Source organism: Filicampus tigris, chromosome 11 (genome assembly GCF_054856515.1).
Source record: "Filicampus tigris isolate MCC_2025a chromosome 11, RoL_Ftig_1.0, whole genome shotgun sequence".
Lineage (NCBI taxonomy): Eukaryota > Metazoa > Chordata > Actinopteri > Syngnathiformes > Syngnathidae > Filicampus > Filicampus tigris.
Window position 1 is genome coordinate 560,799 of NC_141227.1, and position 13,005 is coordinate 573,803.

The 13,005-nt window shown below is 44.4% G+C and overlaps 1 protein-coding gene across 4 annotated transcripts in view; it reads right to left on the reverse strand.

The window, feature by feature from the left end:
* LOC147139371 (uncharacterized) overlaps positions 1 to 13,005 on the reverse strand; it is a 69,843-nt gene that overhangs the window by 25,964 nt on the left and 30,874 nt on the right. For 2 of the 4 annotated variants that reach the window (XR_015088577.1, XR_015088579.1), the window contains one exon: positions 10,172 to 10,318. The exons of 1 other annotated variant lie outside the window; for it this stretch is intronic. The gene's annotated coding sequence lies outside the window, so the exon portion shown is untranslated. The remainder of the gene's footprint in view (positions 1 to 10,171; positions 10,319 to 13,005) is intronic. One more of the 4 variants, XR_015088578.1, reaches the window with a different exon arrangement.

Genomic DNA, 13,005 nt, shown 5'->3' on the forward strand with positions numbered 1-13,005 from the left:
GAAAGTGAGAGCAGGATTGAAAATGCACTATATTTCTATAAATGGTATTAAATTGTGGGATGAACTAACATCAAGCAATGTCAAATGAATCATACGCATGCGCAGTGCAGTGACTTTTTTAACCCATTGAATGGTTTATCCCCCCGTGAGCCGTCACCTTATCGTGGTGGAGGGGTTTGCGCGCCCCAATGATATTAGGAGCTACATTGTCTGGGGCTTTATGCCCCTGGTAGGGTCACCCATGGCAAACAGGTCCTAGGTGAGGGACCAGACTAAGCACGGCTCAAAATGACCCCTTATGATGAGTAAAATTAACGGACCACGTTTTCCCTCGCCCGGACGCGGGTCACCGGGGCCCCCTTCTGGAGCGAGGCCTGGAGGTGGGGCTCGATGGCGAGCGCCTGGTGGCCGGGCCTGCACCCATGGGGCCTGGCCGGGCTCAGCCCGAAAAGGACACGTGGGTCCCCCTTCCCATGGGCTCACCACTGGTGGGAGGGGCCAAAGGGGTCGGGTGCCGTGTGAGCTGGGCGGCGGCGGAAGACGGGGACCTTGGCGGTCCGATCCCCGGCAGCAAAAACTAGCTCTTGGGACATGGAATGTCACCTCTCTGGCAGGGAAGGAGCCTGAGCTGGTGTGTGAGGCTGAGAGGTTCCGATTAGATATAGTCGGGCTCACCTCCACGCACAGCTTGGGTTCTGGTCCCAGTCCTCTCGAGAGGGGTTGGACACTCTTCCACTCTGGAGTTGCCCAGGGTGAGAGGCGCCGAGCAGGTGTGGGCATACTTATTGCCCCCCGACTTGGCGCCTGTACATTGGGGTTTACCCCGGTGGACGAGAGGGTAGCCTCCCTCCGCCTGAGGGTGGGGGGACGGGTCCTGACTGTTGTTTGTGCTTATGCACCAAACGGCAGCGCAGAGTACCCACCCTTTTTGGAGTCCTTGGAGGGTGTGCTGGAGGGCGCTCCACCTGGGGACTCCATCGTTCTGCTGGGGGACTTCAATGCTCACGTGGGCAATGACAGTGAGACCTGGAGAGGTGTGATTGGGAGGAACGGCCCCCCCGATCTGAACCCGAGCGGTGTTCGGTTACTGGACTTCTGTGCTCATCACGGATTGTCCATAACGAACACCATGTTCAAGCATAAGGGTGTCCATATGTGCACTTGGCACCAGGATACCCTAGGCCGCAGTTCGATGATCGACTTTGTAGTCGTATCATCGGACTTGCGGCCGCATGTTTTGGACACTCGGGTGAAGAGAGGGGCGGAGCTGTCAACTGATCACCATCTGGTGGTGAGTTGGCTCCGATGGTGGGGGAAGATGCCGGTCCGACCTGGCAGACCCAAACGTATTGTGAGGGTTTGCTGGGAACGTCTGGCAGAATCCCCTGTCAGAAGGAGTTTCAACTCCCACCTCCGGCAGAACTTTTCCCACGTCCCGGGGGAGGCGGGGGACATCGAGTCCGAGTGGACCATGTTTCGTGCCTCCATTGTTGAGGCGGCCGATCGGAGCTGTGGCCGCAAGGTGGTCGGTGCCTGTCGTGGCGGGAATCCCCGAACCCGCTGGTGGACACCAGCGGTAAGGGATGCTGTCCAGCTGAAGAAGGAGTCCTATCGGGCCTTTTTGGCCTGCGGGACCCCGGAGGCAGCTGACGGGTACCGGCTGGCCAAGCGGAATGCAGCTGTGGCGGTTGCTGAGGCAAAAACCCGGGTGTGGGAGGAGTTCGGGGAGGCCATGGAAAATGACTTCCGGACGGCTTAGAGGAAATTCTGGTCCACCATCCGGCGTCTCAGGAGGGGGAAGCAGTGCACCATTAACACTGTTTATAGTGGAGATGGGGTGCTGCTGACCTCAACTCGGGACGTTGTGGGTCGGTGGGGAGAGTACTTCGAAGACCTCCTCAATTCCACCGACACGCCTTCCACTGAGGAAGCAGAGCCTGGAGAATCTGAGGTGGGCTCTCCTATCTCTGGGGTTGAAGTAACCAAGGTAGTCAAAAAGCTCCTCGGTCGCAAAGCCCCGGGGGTGGATGAGATCCGCCTGGAGTTCATAAAGGCTCTGGATGTTGAGGGGCTGTCATGGTTGACACGTCTCTTCAACATCGCGTGGACATCGGGGACAGTGCCTCTGGATTGGCAGACCGGGGTGGTGGTCCCCCTTTTTAAGAAGGGGGACCGGAGGGTGTGCTCCAATTACAGAGGGATCACACTCCTCAGCCTCCCCGGCAAGGTCTATTCAGGGGTGCTGGAGAGGAGGGTCCGTCGGAAGGTCGAATCCCGGATTCAGGAGGAGCAATGTGGTTTTCGTCCTGGCCGTGGAACAGTGGACCAGCTCTACACCCTCAGCAGGGTCCTCGAGGGTGCATGGGAGTTTGCCCAACCGGTCTACATGTGTTTTGTGGACTTGGAGAAGGCGTTCGACCGTGTCCCTCGGGGAGTTCTGTGGGGGGTGCTTCGGGAGTACGGGGTACCGAGCCCCCTGATAAGGGCTGTCCGGTCCCTGTACCACCGATGCCAGAGTTTGGTCCGAATTGCCGGCAGTAAGTCGGATTCGTTTCCTGTGGGGGTTGGACTCCGCCAAGGCTGCCCTTTGTCACCGATTCTGTTCATAACCTTTATGGACAGAATTTCTAGGCGCAGCCGAGGTGTCGAGGGGGTCCGGTTTGGTGGCCTCAGTATTGCATCTCTCCTTTTTGCAGATGATGTGGTACTGTTGGCTTCTTCAAGCCGCGATCTCCAACTCTCGCTGGAGCGGTTCGCAGCCGAGTGTGAAACGGTCGGAATGAAGATCAGCACCTCCAAATCTGAGACCATGGTCCTCAGTCGGAAAAGGGTGGCGTGCCCTCTCCGGGTCGGGGATGGGATTCTGCCCCAAGTGGAGGAGTTCAAGTATCTTGGGGTCTTGTTCACGAGTGAGGGTAAGATGGAACGGGAGATCGACAGGCGGATCGGTGCAGCGTCTGCTGTGATGCGGACCCTGTATCGGTCTGTCGTGGTGAAGAAGGAGCTTAGCCGAAAGGCGAAGCTCTCAATTTACCGGTCGATCTACGTTCCTACTCTCACCTATGGTCATGAGCTGTGGGTCATGACCAAAAGAACAAGATCTCGGATACAAGCGGCCAAAATGGGTTTCCTTCGCAGGGTGTCCGGGCTCTCCCTTAGAGATAGGGTGATAAGTTCGGCCATCCGGTAGGGACTCAGAGTCGAGCCGCTGCTCCTCCGCGTCGAGAGGAGCCAGTTGAGGTGGCTCGGGCATCTGATTAGGATGCCTCCTGGACGCCTCCCTGGTGAGGTGTTCCGGGCATGTCCCACCGGCAGGAGACCCCGAGGACGACCCAGAACACGCTGGAGAGACTATGTCTCCCGGCTTGCCTGGGAACGCCTTGGGATCCTTCCGGAAGAGCTGGAGGATGTTGCTGGGGAGAGGGAAGTCTGGGCTTCCCTGCTGAAGCTGCTGCCTCCGCGACCCGACTTCGGATAAGCGGGAGATAATGGATGGATGGATGAATGGTTTATTAGTGTGTTGATTTAGATCTTAATTATTTCCGTAGGAAATCATTTCCTCTTTAACATTTCCATTGGAGGAGTGCTAGGCATGTTTGTATTTACTATTTTGTGGGGACTCGTTTGTTCATTGCATAAGGGCCTTAATTACTTGGAATATTGATTGTGTGGTGGGAAACCTGGGGGGGGGGCACCCACCCTGCCAGGCCGCACAGTGGGAGATGCATCTCGTCATGCTTGTGCCATTCCTGGGCTGTAGGATTTCAATGAGGGGAACGACATGAATGAAAGGTCTAGTTTAGGGTCCACTATGGCAGATTAAAATCTAATTTGTTGATTTTGATTGCTTGATGCTTTGATTACTTTGATGTGCTCCACAGCTTTGGTTGCTCACATCAGGTACACCAATAAACAGAGCTGGGCAGTCCGTCCCAGGGCTGGACCGGTATAATAATATATATACATTAGGGGTGTAACGGTACACTCGGGTGTATTACTACGTTTCGGTATGGCATGTTTGGTTCGGTCCACTTATTAGCGCGAGCTTACGCACGGATGCTGACTGTTGCATGCGGCAGACGAGAGTGGCAGGACAAAAGAGAGAGCCAGAAAAGAGCCAGAGCTCGAAGGTCCCCCCTACACTGCGGTCTCCTGTTTGGGAACATTCTGGCTTTCCTGTTCCCCATCGCCGATGGGGAAAGGTGCGTGGATAAGTCCGAAAGTTGTGTGCCGACATTGCTACATGCTGTTGCGGCTAGCACGTCTAACATGCACGGCATCATCCGACTGTGAATGTTTCTTAGATGAGGAAGTAAGCAGTCTTTTTAGCCCAAAACGTCAAACTTAAATAGCGAGATTTATCATATTGTAGCATCTTCCAGGAACACGACGGCGTCAGATGTAGTTTAATTATCATGTTTTTATTAATTCAAGTACAACTGCTCGCGCTCTTCTTTCTCCGCTGCTCCACTCGCTTGCCGTATGATGCATTCATTAACCTCGGAAACATCACAACTCAGCAACACACAAATTCGACCAAAACACAGATAACCCAATTCGTTACAATATGCTGTTGAACATTCACAGATTTCAATGCCTGAAAATTGTATACAATTTCAGAAAGACTTTTAAAAAATGTTTTCCATTATAAAAAGAGTTTTAATATAGTTAGTGATAACTGTAACTGTTATTGTATGTTTTTTTTTTTTTATCACAAAAAATGTATACATGTACTGTAATGCCAACTTGTCTTTAACGTGAATACTTGTGGTGAATAGGTGTGTCATAGGCTTTTGCTGCTGAGTGTTTAAAGATTTCAGTGTCTTAATAATCTACTAAATTAAGAGGTCTTTATTGTTTGTGTATTTTTTATTCTGGTGTAATTTCATATACATAAAGAAATACATACTCACAAAGCAATATTGCAGCATTTTAGAAAAATAATAAATACAAAATAATATGCCGTTTGCTACAAAGCAGCTGTATTTTATAACAGCAGGAACCATGCAGCGCGATCAAGAGCCGTCGAGACAATCTCAGCGGTACACCACCTGTTTCTCGTTCATTTATTTGACAAAATGTACATTAAAATATACCCACAACATAATTTTAATAAACAAAATACCTTTATAAGATACTCGAACAGCGAGTAATAATCTTTTTAGTCGATGAAGTCATTGCCAGAGTGCAATAAAAAATGATGTGCGTGCAAACACTGCTGCGTATTGCTCTCGTATAGTTCTCAATCCAAGCGGCTTGAAGAACAAGTCTCTCTCAAGACGAAATAAATGTGTCAGAACAACACTAATGTAAATGATTGTGTGTGAGTGTGTGCACGTGCGTACGCGTGTGTGTGCAAGTGTGTGTGCGTGCAGGTGTGTGTGTTTGAAAGGGCTGAGTTTTTTCAATTGAAGGGGGAAGTCAACCCAAACATTTTTTTTCAATATGGTCTATGCAGGCCCCCTGGTTGATACAAGGCATTCTGATTAATATTGTGTTTGTGGAATATGAATCAAGCAGCAAAGTCTAGCCATCTCGGCCATCACTTCTGTCAACTGAAAATGACATCACAGATGCCGAGGGCTCAAATAACGACCAATCATGGCTCAGTTTAAGAAAACAGGTGAACTGTGATTGGTTGTTACCTGAGCAACTGTGATGTTATTTTCAGTCAACTGACGTGACAAAATGGCTGCCCCCAGTGATGGCTAAAAACAGGTGGATAAACTCTGATTCCACAAATTATCAGAATGCCTTGTTTCAAATAGTGGGCCTGCATAAAACATCCATCCATCCATCCATTATCTGTACCGCTTCTCCTCACAAGGGTCGCGGGGCGTGCTGGAGCCTATCCCAGCTGTCTTTGGGCAGTAGGCGGGGGACACCCTGAACTGGTTGCCAGCCAATCGCAGGGCACACAGAGACAAACATCCGCACTCACAATCACACCTAGGGGCAATTTAGAGTATCCAATCAACTTACCATGCATGTTTTTTTGGAATGTGGGAGGAAACCGGAGTGCCCGGAGAAAACCCACGCAGGCACGGGGAGAACATGCAAACTCCACACAGGGAGGCCGGAGCCAGGATCGAACCCACGACCTCTGAACTGTGAGGCGGACGTGCTAACCAGTCGACCACCGTGCCGCTGCATAAAACATATTCTTGAAAAAAATATGTTTGGGTTGACTTCCCTAAGGACAACTTTTTGGCAACTTTGCCAAAAACGCCTAAAAAAGGTCCACCCAAAGTAAATTTGTAGCTGTTCTTGAAACATTTGGAGTATCAGCATAGTTTTGGTCTCTTTTCTAAGATAACATTTTGAATTTTTCTCCCAAACAGTCAGAATCTGTGTAAGTGCTCCTGTCACTGAACTGTGGATATTTGAAAACAGAAAAAAAAAGACGAATCTTATATTCGTCTAATTTCTTTTCACAAAATCTGCATTGAAAATGAATTTAGAATGTTGATTGGACTTGAAAACACTACAGAATCAAAGCTTGAGGTCTCCCCAAGTTCCAGTTCAAATTTGACAATAATCCTACAAAAAATGAATTTTACACATGTTTTCCTAAGGAAAGGCACAGGCGAACCCCAGATGTTCCATTTGGATGACCTGTGCACCCATTTGTGTGAATACTTGTGGAAAAAAAGGCTGCTATGCTTTTTTTTTTTTTATGCTACTATGGTATAGTTCTTTTTATGCTGTTGTTTTGCCATGTTTACACTCCAAAAAAAAAACAACAGCAAAGGAGGCTTTGCGATAGCAGAGAGTCTCGTTGCGCACAGGGCGCAGGAGAACGAAGCACGAAAAGGAGGCGTTTATGAAACGAGGTTCTTTTATTCAAAGAGAATTTGTATGACACACCTCATATCGGTTTTTGAAGAATTTTATTGGCTATCCAATGCGTCAGTCACCAGTCAGTTCCGCTGTGATTAGCCAAAGCTACGTAAGGATATGTAATGGGAGTGACTTTTTTACGCACGTAAGTCTTTTTAAAGGGAAAGCCCTTGCAGATTGGTTAAAGTGAGGTGTCAATCAAAGGCCAAGGATTACAGCTTTCATTTGATATGTGCAAGTGGCTAATGAGCTCATGCTAAGTAAAGCTACGATCACAAATGCATGAAAAAATAGTGATATTTTATGGAAATTGGTCATGTTTGCAGCTGCAGATAACGTGGCTTTATGGATGTAAAGCTTGGCATGGACTCACTATTTCACCGGAATACTTTGACTGGACCCTTCTCGACGTAATAGGACTATGTTTGATGGAGTTGGACATTTCCGTGTGTGAAATATGACGAATTATGATATTGTTATGGTGAGTCGCCATTTTGTTCTTTGATCTACGATTGTCTAACATAAATGCTCACTCAGTCTGCAGATATGACTGGAGTGTAAACTCCAATCCATTCAAATCTCCAGAAACTCAGCTTTTAAAAGATGTATAACATGTTCACACATGTACTCATTTGACGACTTGCATCAGCGATTTTGTTTTGACGGATGACGGAGGGCCTCTCGGTGGGCCGTCCTCACGTTAAGGGGTTTTAATAAAGTATTTGCATAAGAAAATCAATCCTCTTATTCATGTTAAGGGTATTAAAATTCAAGAAAATAGTGGGACAGAAAATCCATGGATTTTTTTTTACAATAAATAAAATATGCGATTAACTACGTTAACTCTGAAAAATGTGATTAACTACGATTAAATATTTTAATCGCTTGACAGCATATGTATATATATATATATATATATATATATATATATATATATATATATATATATATATATATATATATATATATATATATATATATATATATACTAGTGCTGTCAAATGATAAAAAAAAATTAACTAATTAATTGCAAAGTTTTCCATAATTAATCGCGATTAATCGTATTTTTCAACTACAATTTTTTACGAAGCTTGGAACCGTTATTTACTTGAGTAAAATCTGTAAATTAATAAGTAATATAGTAATAAGTATATTTCGATTCAAAGAAAGTTCTAATAGCTTGCTTTGATCCTTGAATAGGATTCTTTTCCTGTAAAATACAACAGTTAAATGATACACCAAAGACGTACAACTAATACGGTATTTGAATTTGACGGTGCAAAGTGTGCAAATTATTTTGGATTTCTCCAATGAGCCGTCAAGCAACTTTTTAACCCGTTGCCACTCCCCTGGTATTTTTACCTGAGCGCCTAAAAAGGTGCACCCAATTAACACCTTTCCTTCAAGAGGAAGACAACCCAAACAAATATTTTAAAATAATTTATTAGTGTTGTTCCGATGCCATTTTTTGGCACCGATACCGATTCCAATACCTAGCTGTGCGGTATCGGCCAATGCCGATACTGTACCAATACCAGACTTAAAAAAAATAAAAAATAAAAAAAAATATATATATATATATATATATATATATATATATATATATATATATATGAGCATTTTTTTCTTGTAATTCTAAAGAACTGCATATTCGGATGTAAAACCATTGCTATCATGGCTTGGTCAGACTTAAAAACCTTTGTGAAACAGGAAAAAATGAGAAATTATATACACGACGTATCTTTGAGAGAGATTGTGTCGGATTAATTACAAAAGCTATAGGACATTATTATAAAAGTTTGTTTTGAGTACTGTATGAGTGACCCATCGCAACAACTTTCAAAACCAACTTTTGCACCGCTAATTTTGCACTTAGCTGTTGTACTCGCTGGAGTTTCTATGTTGAAGTACAGTAATTCCATATCGCCGCCGGCATTATTTCTCCTGTACCTCACTGTTATTTTTTTCTCTCAACATGAAAAAGCAGCCCTGCCATTGGCTAAGAGCGTCCGCTCTGGGCCAATAGCGACGGCTAATACTGAACAATCACAACACACCAGTGTCGTGAATGAGCAAGATACAAGGCGCTGCATTCAATGTAAATTGAGCAGGGTTTGTTGTTGCGGTCAATTCCCCTTGTTAATGCTCGCTGCCGCCGCCGCCGCAAACTCTTGGTGCTCATTCACATGTTTCGTTCTCAAATGTTGCATCAGGTTTAAAGTACTGAACTTGGCCACTTTGGTTCCGCCTATTGCAACATTCGCTCTAGCTGGAGTTTCTATGTAGTTACATATCGCCAACATATCTCCTGTACCCCACTGCCCCCCACCTGTACCCCACTGCCCCCCATCCGTACACACATGAAAAGGCAGCAGGGAGCAAGATATAAAGCCCTGCATTCAACGTTCTTTACTAGTACAGCATCGGGAAATGGCATCAGCACGTTATTTGTACATACTCGCAGATACCGATACCAGTGTTTTAATGTGGAATTGGGAAGTATCCCAGTATCCAGTATCGGTATCAGAACAACACTAGAATTTATTCTATGCAAGCCCACTAGTTGAAACAAGGCATTCTGATTAATATTGTGTTTGTGAAATAAGAGTTAATCCACCCGTTTTTAGCCATCTCTAGGGGTGGCCATTTTGTCACAGGGCTCAGGTAACGACCAATCACGGCTCAGCTTCAGAAAACAGGTCAGCCGTTCAAACATGTTCAAAATCCCCCTCCGACAAGAATAGTACAGGTGAATGTCTGGAGAATGTCTTGCGACAGTTTGCCAAACGTTTGCAACCTTTTACGAACCCTGACAAATCCTGATGAGAACGCAACATTCGCCACCTTCGCAAACACTCGCAAATGTTCGCCGCTTAGTGGGATAGGTGCTTAAGATAACTGTGAGCGAAGTGTTGCAAATGGATTCAAAAGATGATTGACGTGAGTATGGTTGGATCACTACATGGACCGCTGCCTTGAAAAACTGGAAAAACTGGCATATATGTTCAAAGATGTTTAAGAAGTAGTGAAGTACACACTTATGTGGAGTCCCTATGCTAAAAACCCCACCGCCCCTCACCCACCACCATTTCTGTGTTCCTTGTCCGTCACACCCTGTGTTCCCTCTGAATGATAAACATGGCCATTTGCTTGATCTACAATCTCTCTCTCCCTTCCTCCATCCCTCCCTCCCTCCCTCCTTCTCTCTTTCTCTCTCTCTCTCTCTCTCTCTCTCTCTCTCTCTCTGCTTTCTTTGATGATATCTGTTGGGGGAATCTGTGTGTTGCATGGATTTTGATTGTGTGTAAACCCTGTCAAATGGATTAATTACCTTTTTACCTTGTACATTATTAAGAGCTGAGTGGTGGTGGTTGAAGGGTTTTGTGGAGGTTCAATTTTTGGCAGCCGTACAGGGAAACCACATCTTGTGTGCTGTGGACGAACGTGATGGGAGCCTCTTGAAGTGAGAATGGTGGTTCTTTAAGAGATAAGAGGACAAAAACATTAAGTAAGTGAAGGGAGTTTTGTATCAGTGAATACGAGAGAGCTGTGAAATGTTTTGCTTCAGTGGAGGATGTAGCCTCTTTGAACTTGAGTTATACGTTAATCAAGTTAATCAAGGGTAAAAAGTTTGGTTAGAGCATGGACTGTGTGTTTTGTCTATTTATGTTATTGCTAATGTCAAAAGTATCAATACTTTGAACAGTATCAATATTTAACACGCTGTATCCGAATACGATACTAATGTCACGTCAATAATTAGACGTCGTGTAATTCTCGCACTCTTGAATGCAACCTAAATTTAATTATACTTAAAATGTATTGACTGCTTTTATTGCATATTATATTTTACTTGGTTTTGATTTCCTTTCTTGATATGTGTGATCATAAGATTTAAGGATGAGTTTCTCTTTTTCCACAATAAGAGAAGAATCATGTTAAACCTATTACCATTTATGAACATTCAGCTTTATTTTACTTTACTGTTGTAAAATCGAGCTTCTTTCACCTTAGATAGCTGGCTAAGGCAAAGCCCCTCCTTTCCCATCAGCACTTAGAAACAGTCATCCATGCCTTTGTTACATCTCGGCTAGATTACTGCAATGCACTTTATTTCGGAGTCAGCCAGTCCTCCCTCAAACGTCTCCAGTTGGTACAAAATTCTGCTGCCCGCCTACTAACTGGAGCTTGGAGGATGGAGCACATAACACCAATTCTGGCCTCCCTTCACTGGCTCCCAGTGCATTTTAGGGTTCAATTTAAGATTCCCTTATTTGTCTATAAGTCATTAAATGGCCTGCCCCCGGCGTACCTCTCTGAGCTCCTCCACTCCTACGCACCTTCCTGCAGCCACAGGAGCTGCTCGAGGTGCCGAGAACCAAGAGGAGCCTCAGAGGGGATCGAGCCTTTTCAACTGCTGGTCCTTCCCTCTGGAAAGACCTCCCATTGGTTGTTAGGCAAGCCCCCTCTCTGTCCATTTTTAAAACCCGGTTGAAGACTCATTTCTTTTCTCTGGCTTTTGATCAGACCTGAAATTTTTGGCTCTTTTCCGGTGTCAATTGTATATAGTGTTTTATATCGATTTATTGGCTTCATTATTTATATTTATGTATTATTTATGTCTATATATATTAATACATGTGTCAAAGCCTTTTATTGTTTTTGTTCTATTTATTGTATTGTTTGTAAAGTGCTTTGTTACAGCTCTAGCTGTTATGAAATGCGCCATATAAATTAAATTGTATTGTAATGTATTGTATTTTATGAAACATTTTAATCTATACTAATCCGCATTTATTAAATTACAAGGTTTTGGATTGTCAATTAGCAATTGTCATAATTATGAATGTATTACGCATCTGGCGTGAACAAAATTGATTTATGATTTTTGTACGACTTATTACTCCTTTAATAAATTCTAATTACAAATTAAGTACTTTGTCACTTTATTATCATTTTATTTACATAGAAACCATGCTACCTCTAATGTGAAAGAATGATAATAACCATAACATCGGATATTGCCACATTTTAATTCAGTTAGGTACCGGGGTACATTAAATACTTTTTATTTTATTAACGAATCCGAGCAATTCTAACAAGGATTGTTAAAACCCTTAGGTCATACCAAGTTGCTACAGATTTAAAATGAGATAGAGCCGTTGTAAAAAAGGAGTGGTCGAATTGTTCACATTAACTCTGAAGTGAGGTTTTCTATTAATGGTGAAGAATTGACATTGTCCAGATTGGCTCCTTAAATTTAAGGATGGTTTAGAAACCTCAGCGAATCGATCTTGAAGCCGACTTGAGAGGCTCCCATGCCCTCGGAAGACCGCCTTAGAGCTGGCGATGGACAATGGGGAGCCAATACCATTTACAGGAGAGTTGGCTGACCATCCCGATTTGGCCTATCGGTAAGTGGAATCTGACAAGGTCACAAGCGTATCTGCCATATTTGATGCGGCAGTGCCCCCTAAACTAATGCACATCAACTTCAAAATGTGACTAGCTACAAAGTGCACAAAGTCAATGCCTTTTCGTTCACTTAACACACAGCAATTAGATTTGGGTAACAGACTGGCACCTAAAACAAAGTATTATTTTCTGGACTATAAATCGTGGTTTTTTTTTCATAGTTTGACCGGGGGTGCGATTTATAGTCTGGAGCGATTTATGTGTGAAATTATTAACACATTATAACCTGTGTATCATTTCCCATATTATTGCAGTTCCATCGGCCCACGGGTGGGTTTTTCATGTCGTGCCCGCGGGAAATTCGCTACATACAGAACAACTTCAAAGCATTCCCGGGCATGTTATATATTGTTAGAAAACGGAATTTCCGCAGATTCAAATGATAGCAAACATTATAATAAACAATCATATCTGCAGGCTCGGCGAGCATTTAAGTCAAACAATTGCTAACACACAAAAAATAAGGAACTCACCATTTCAGCTTCATAAATGTCCAACACAATTTCATAATCCATTATCAATGGTCATATTACGTCGACAAGGGTCCAGTAAAAGTATTCCAGCAATATAGTTAATCCACAACAAGCCTGAGATGCACATCCTTCGATGGCTTTAGCAACATGACATTTCAAAACATAGGCTGGACCTTGTGTTTGATTGATTGCTTACTTGATCCAATAAACAAATGTT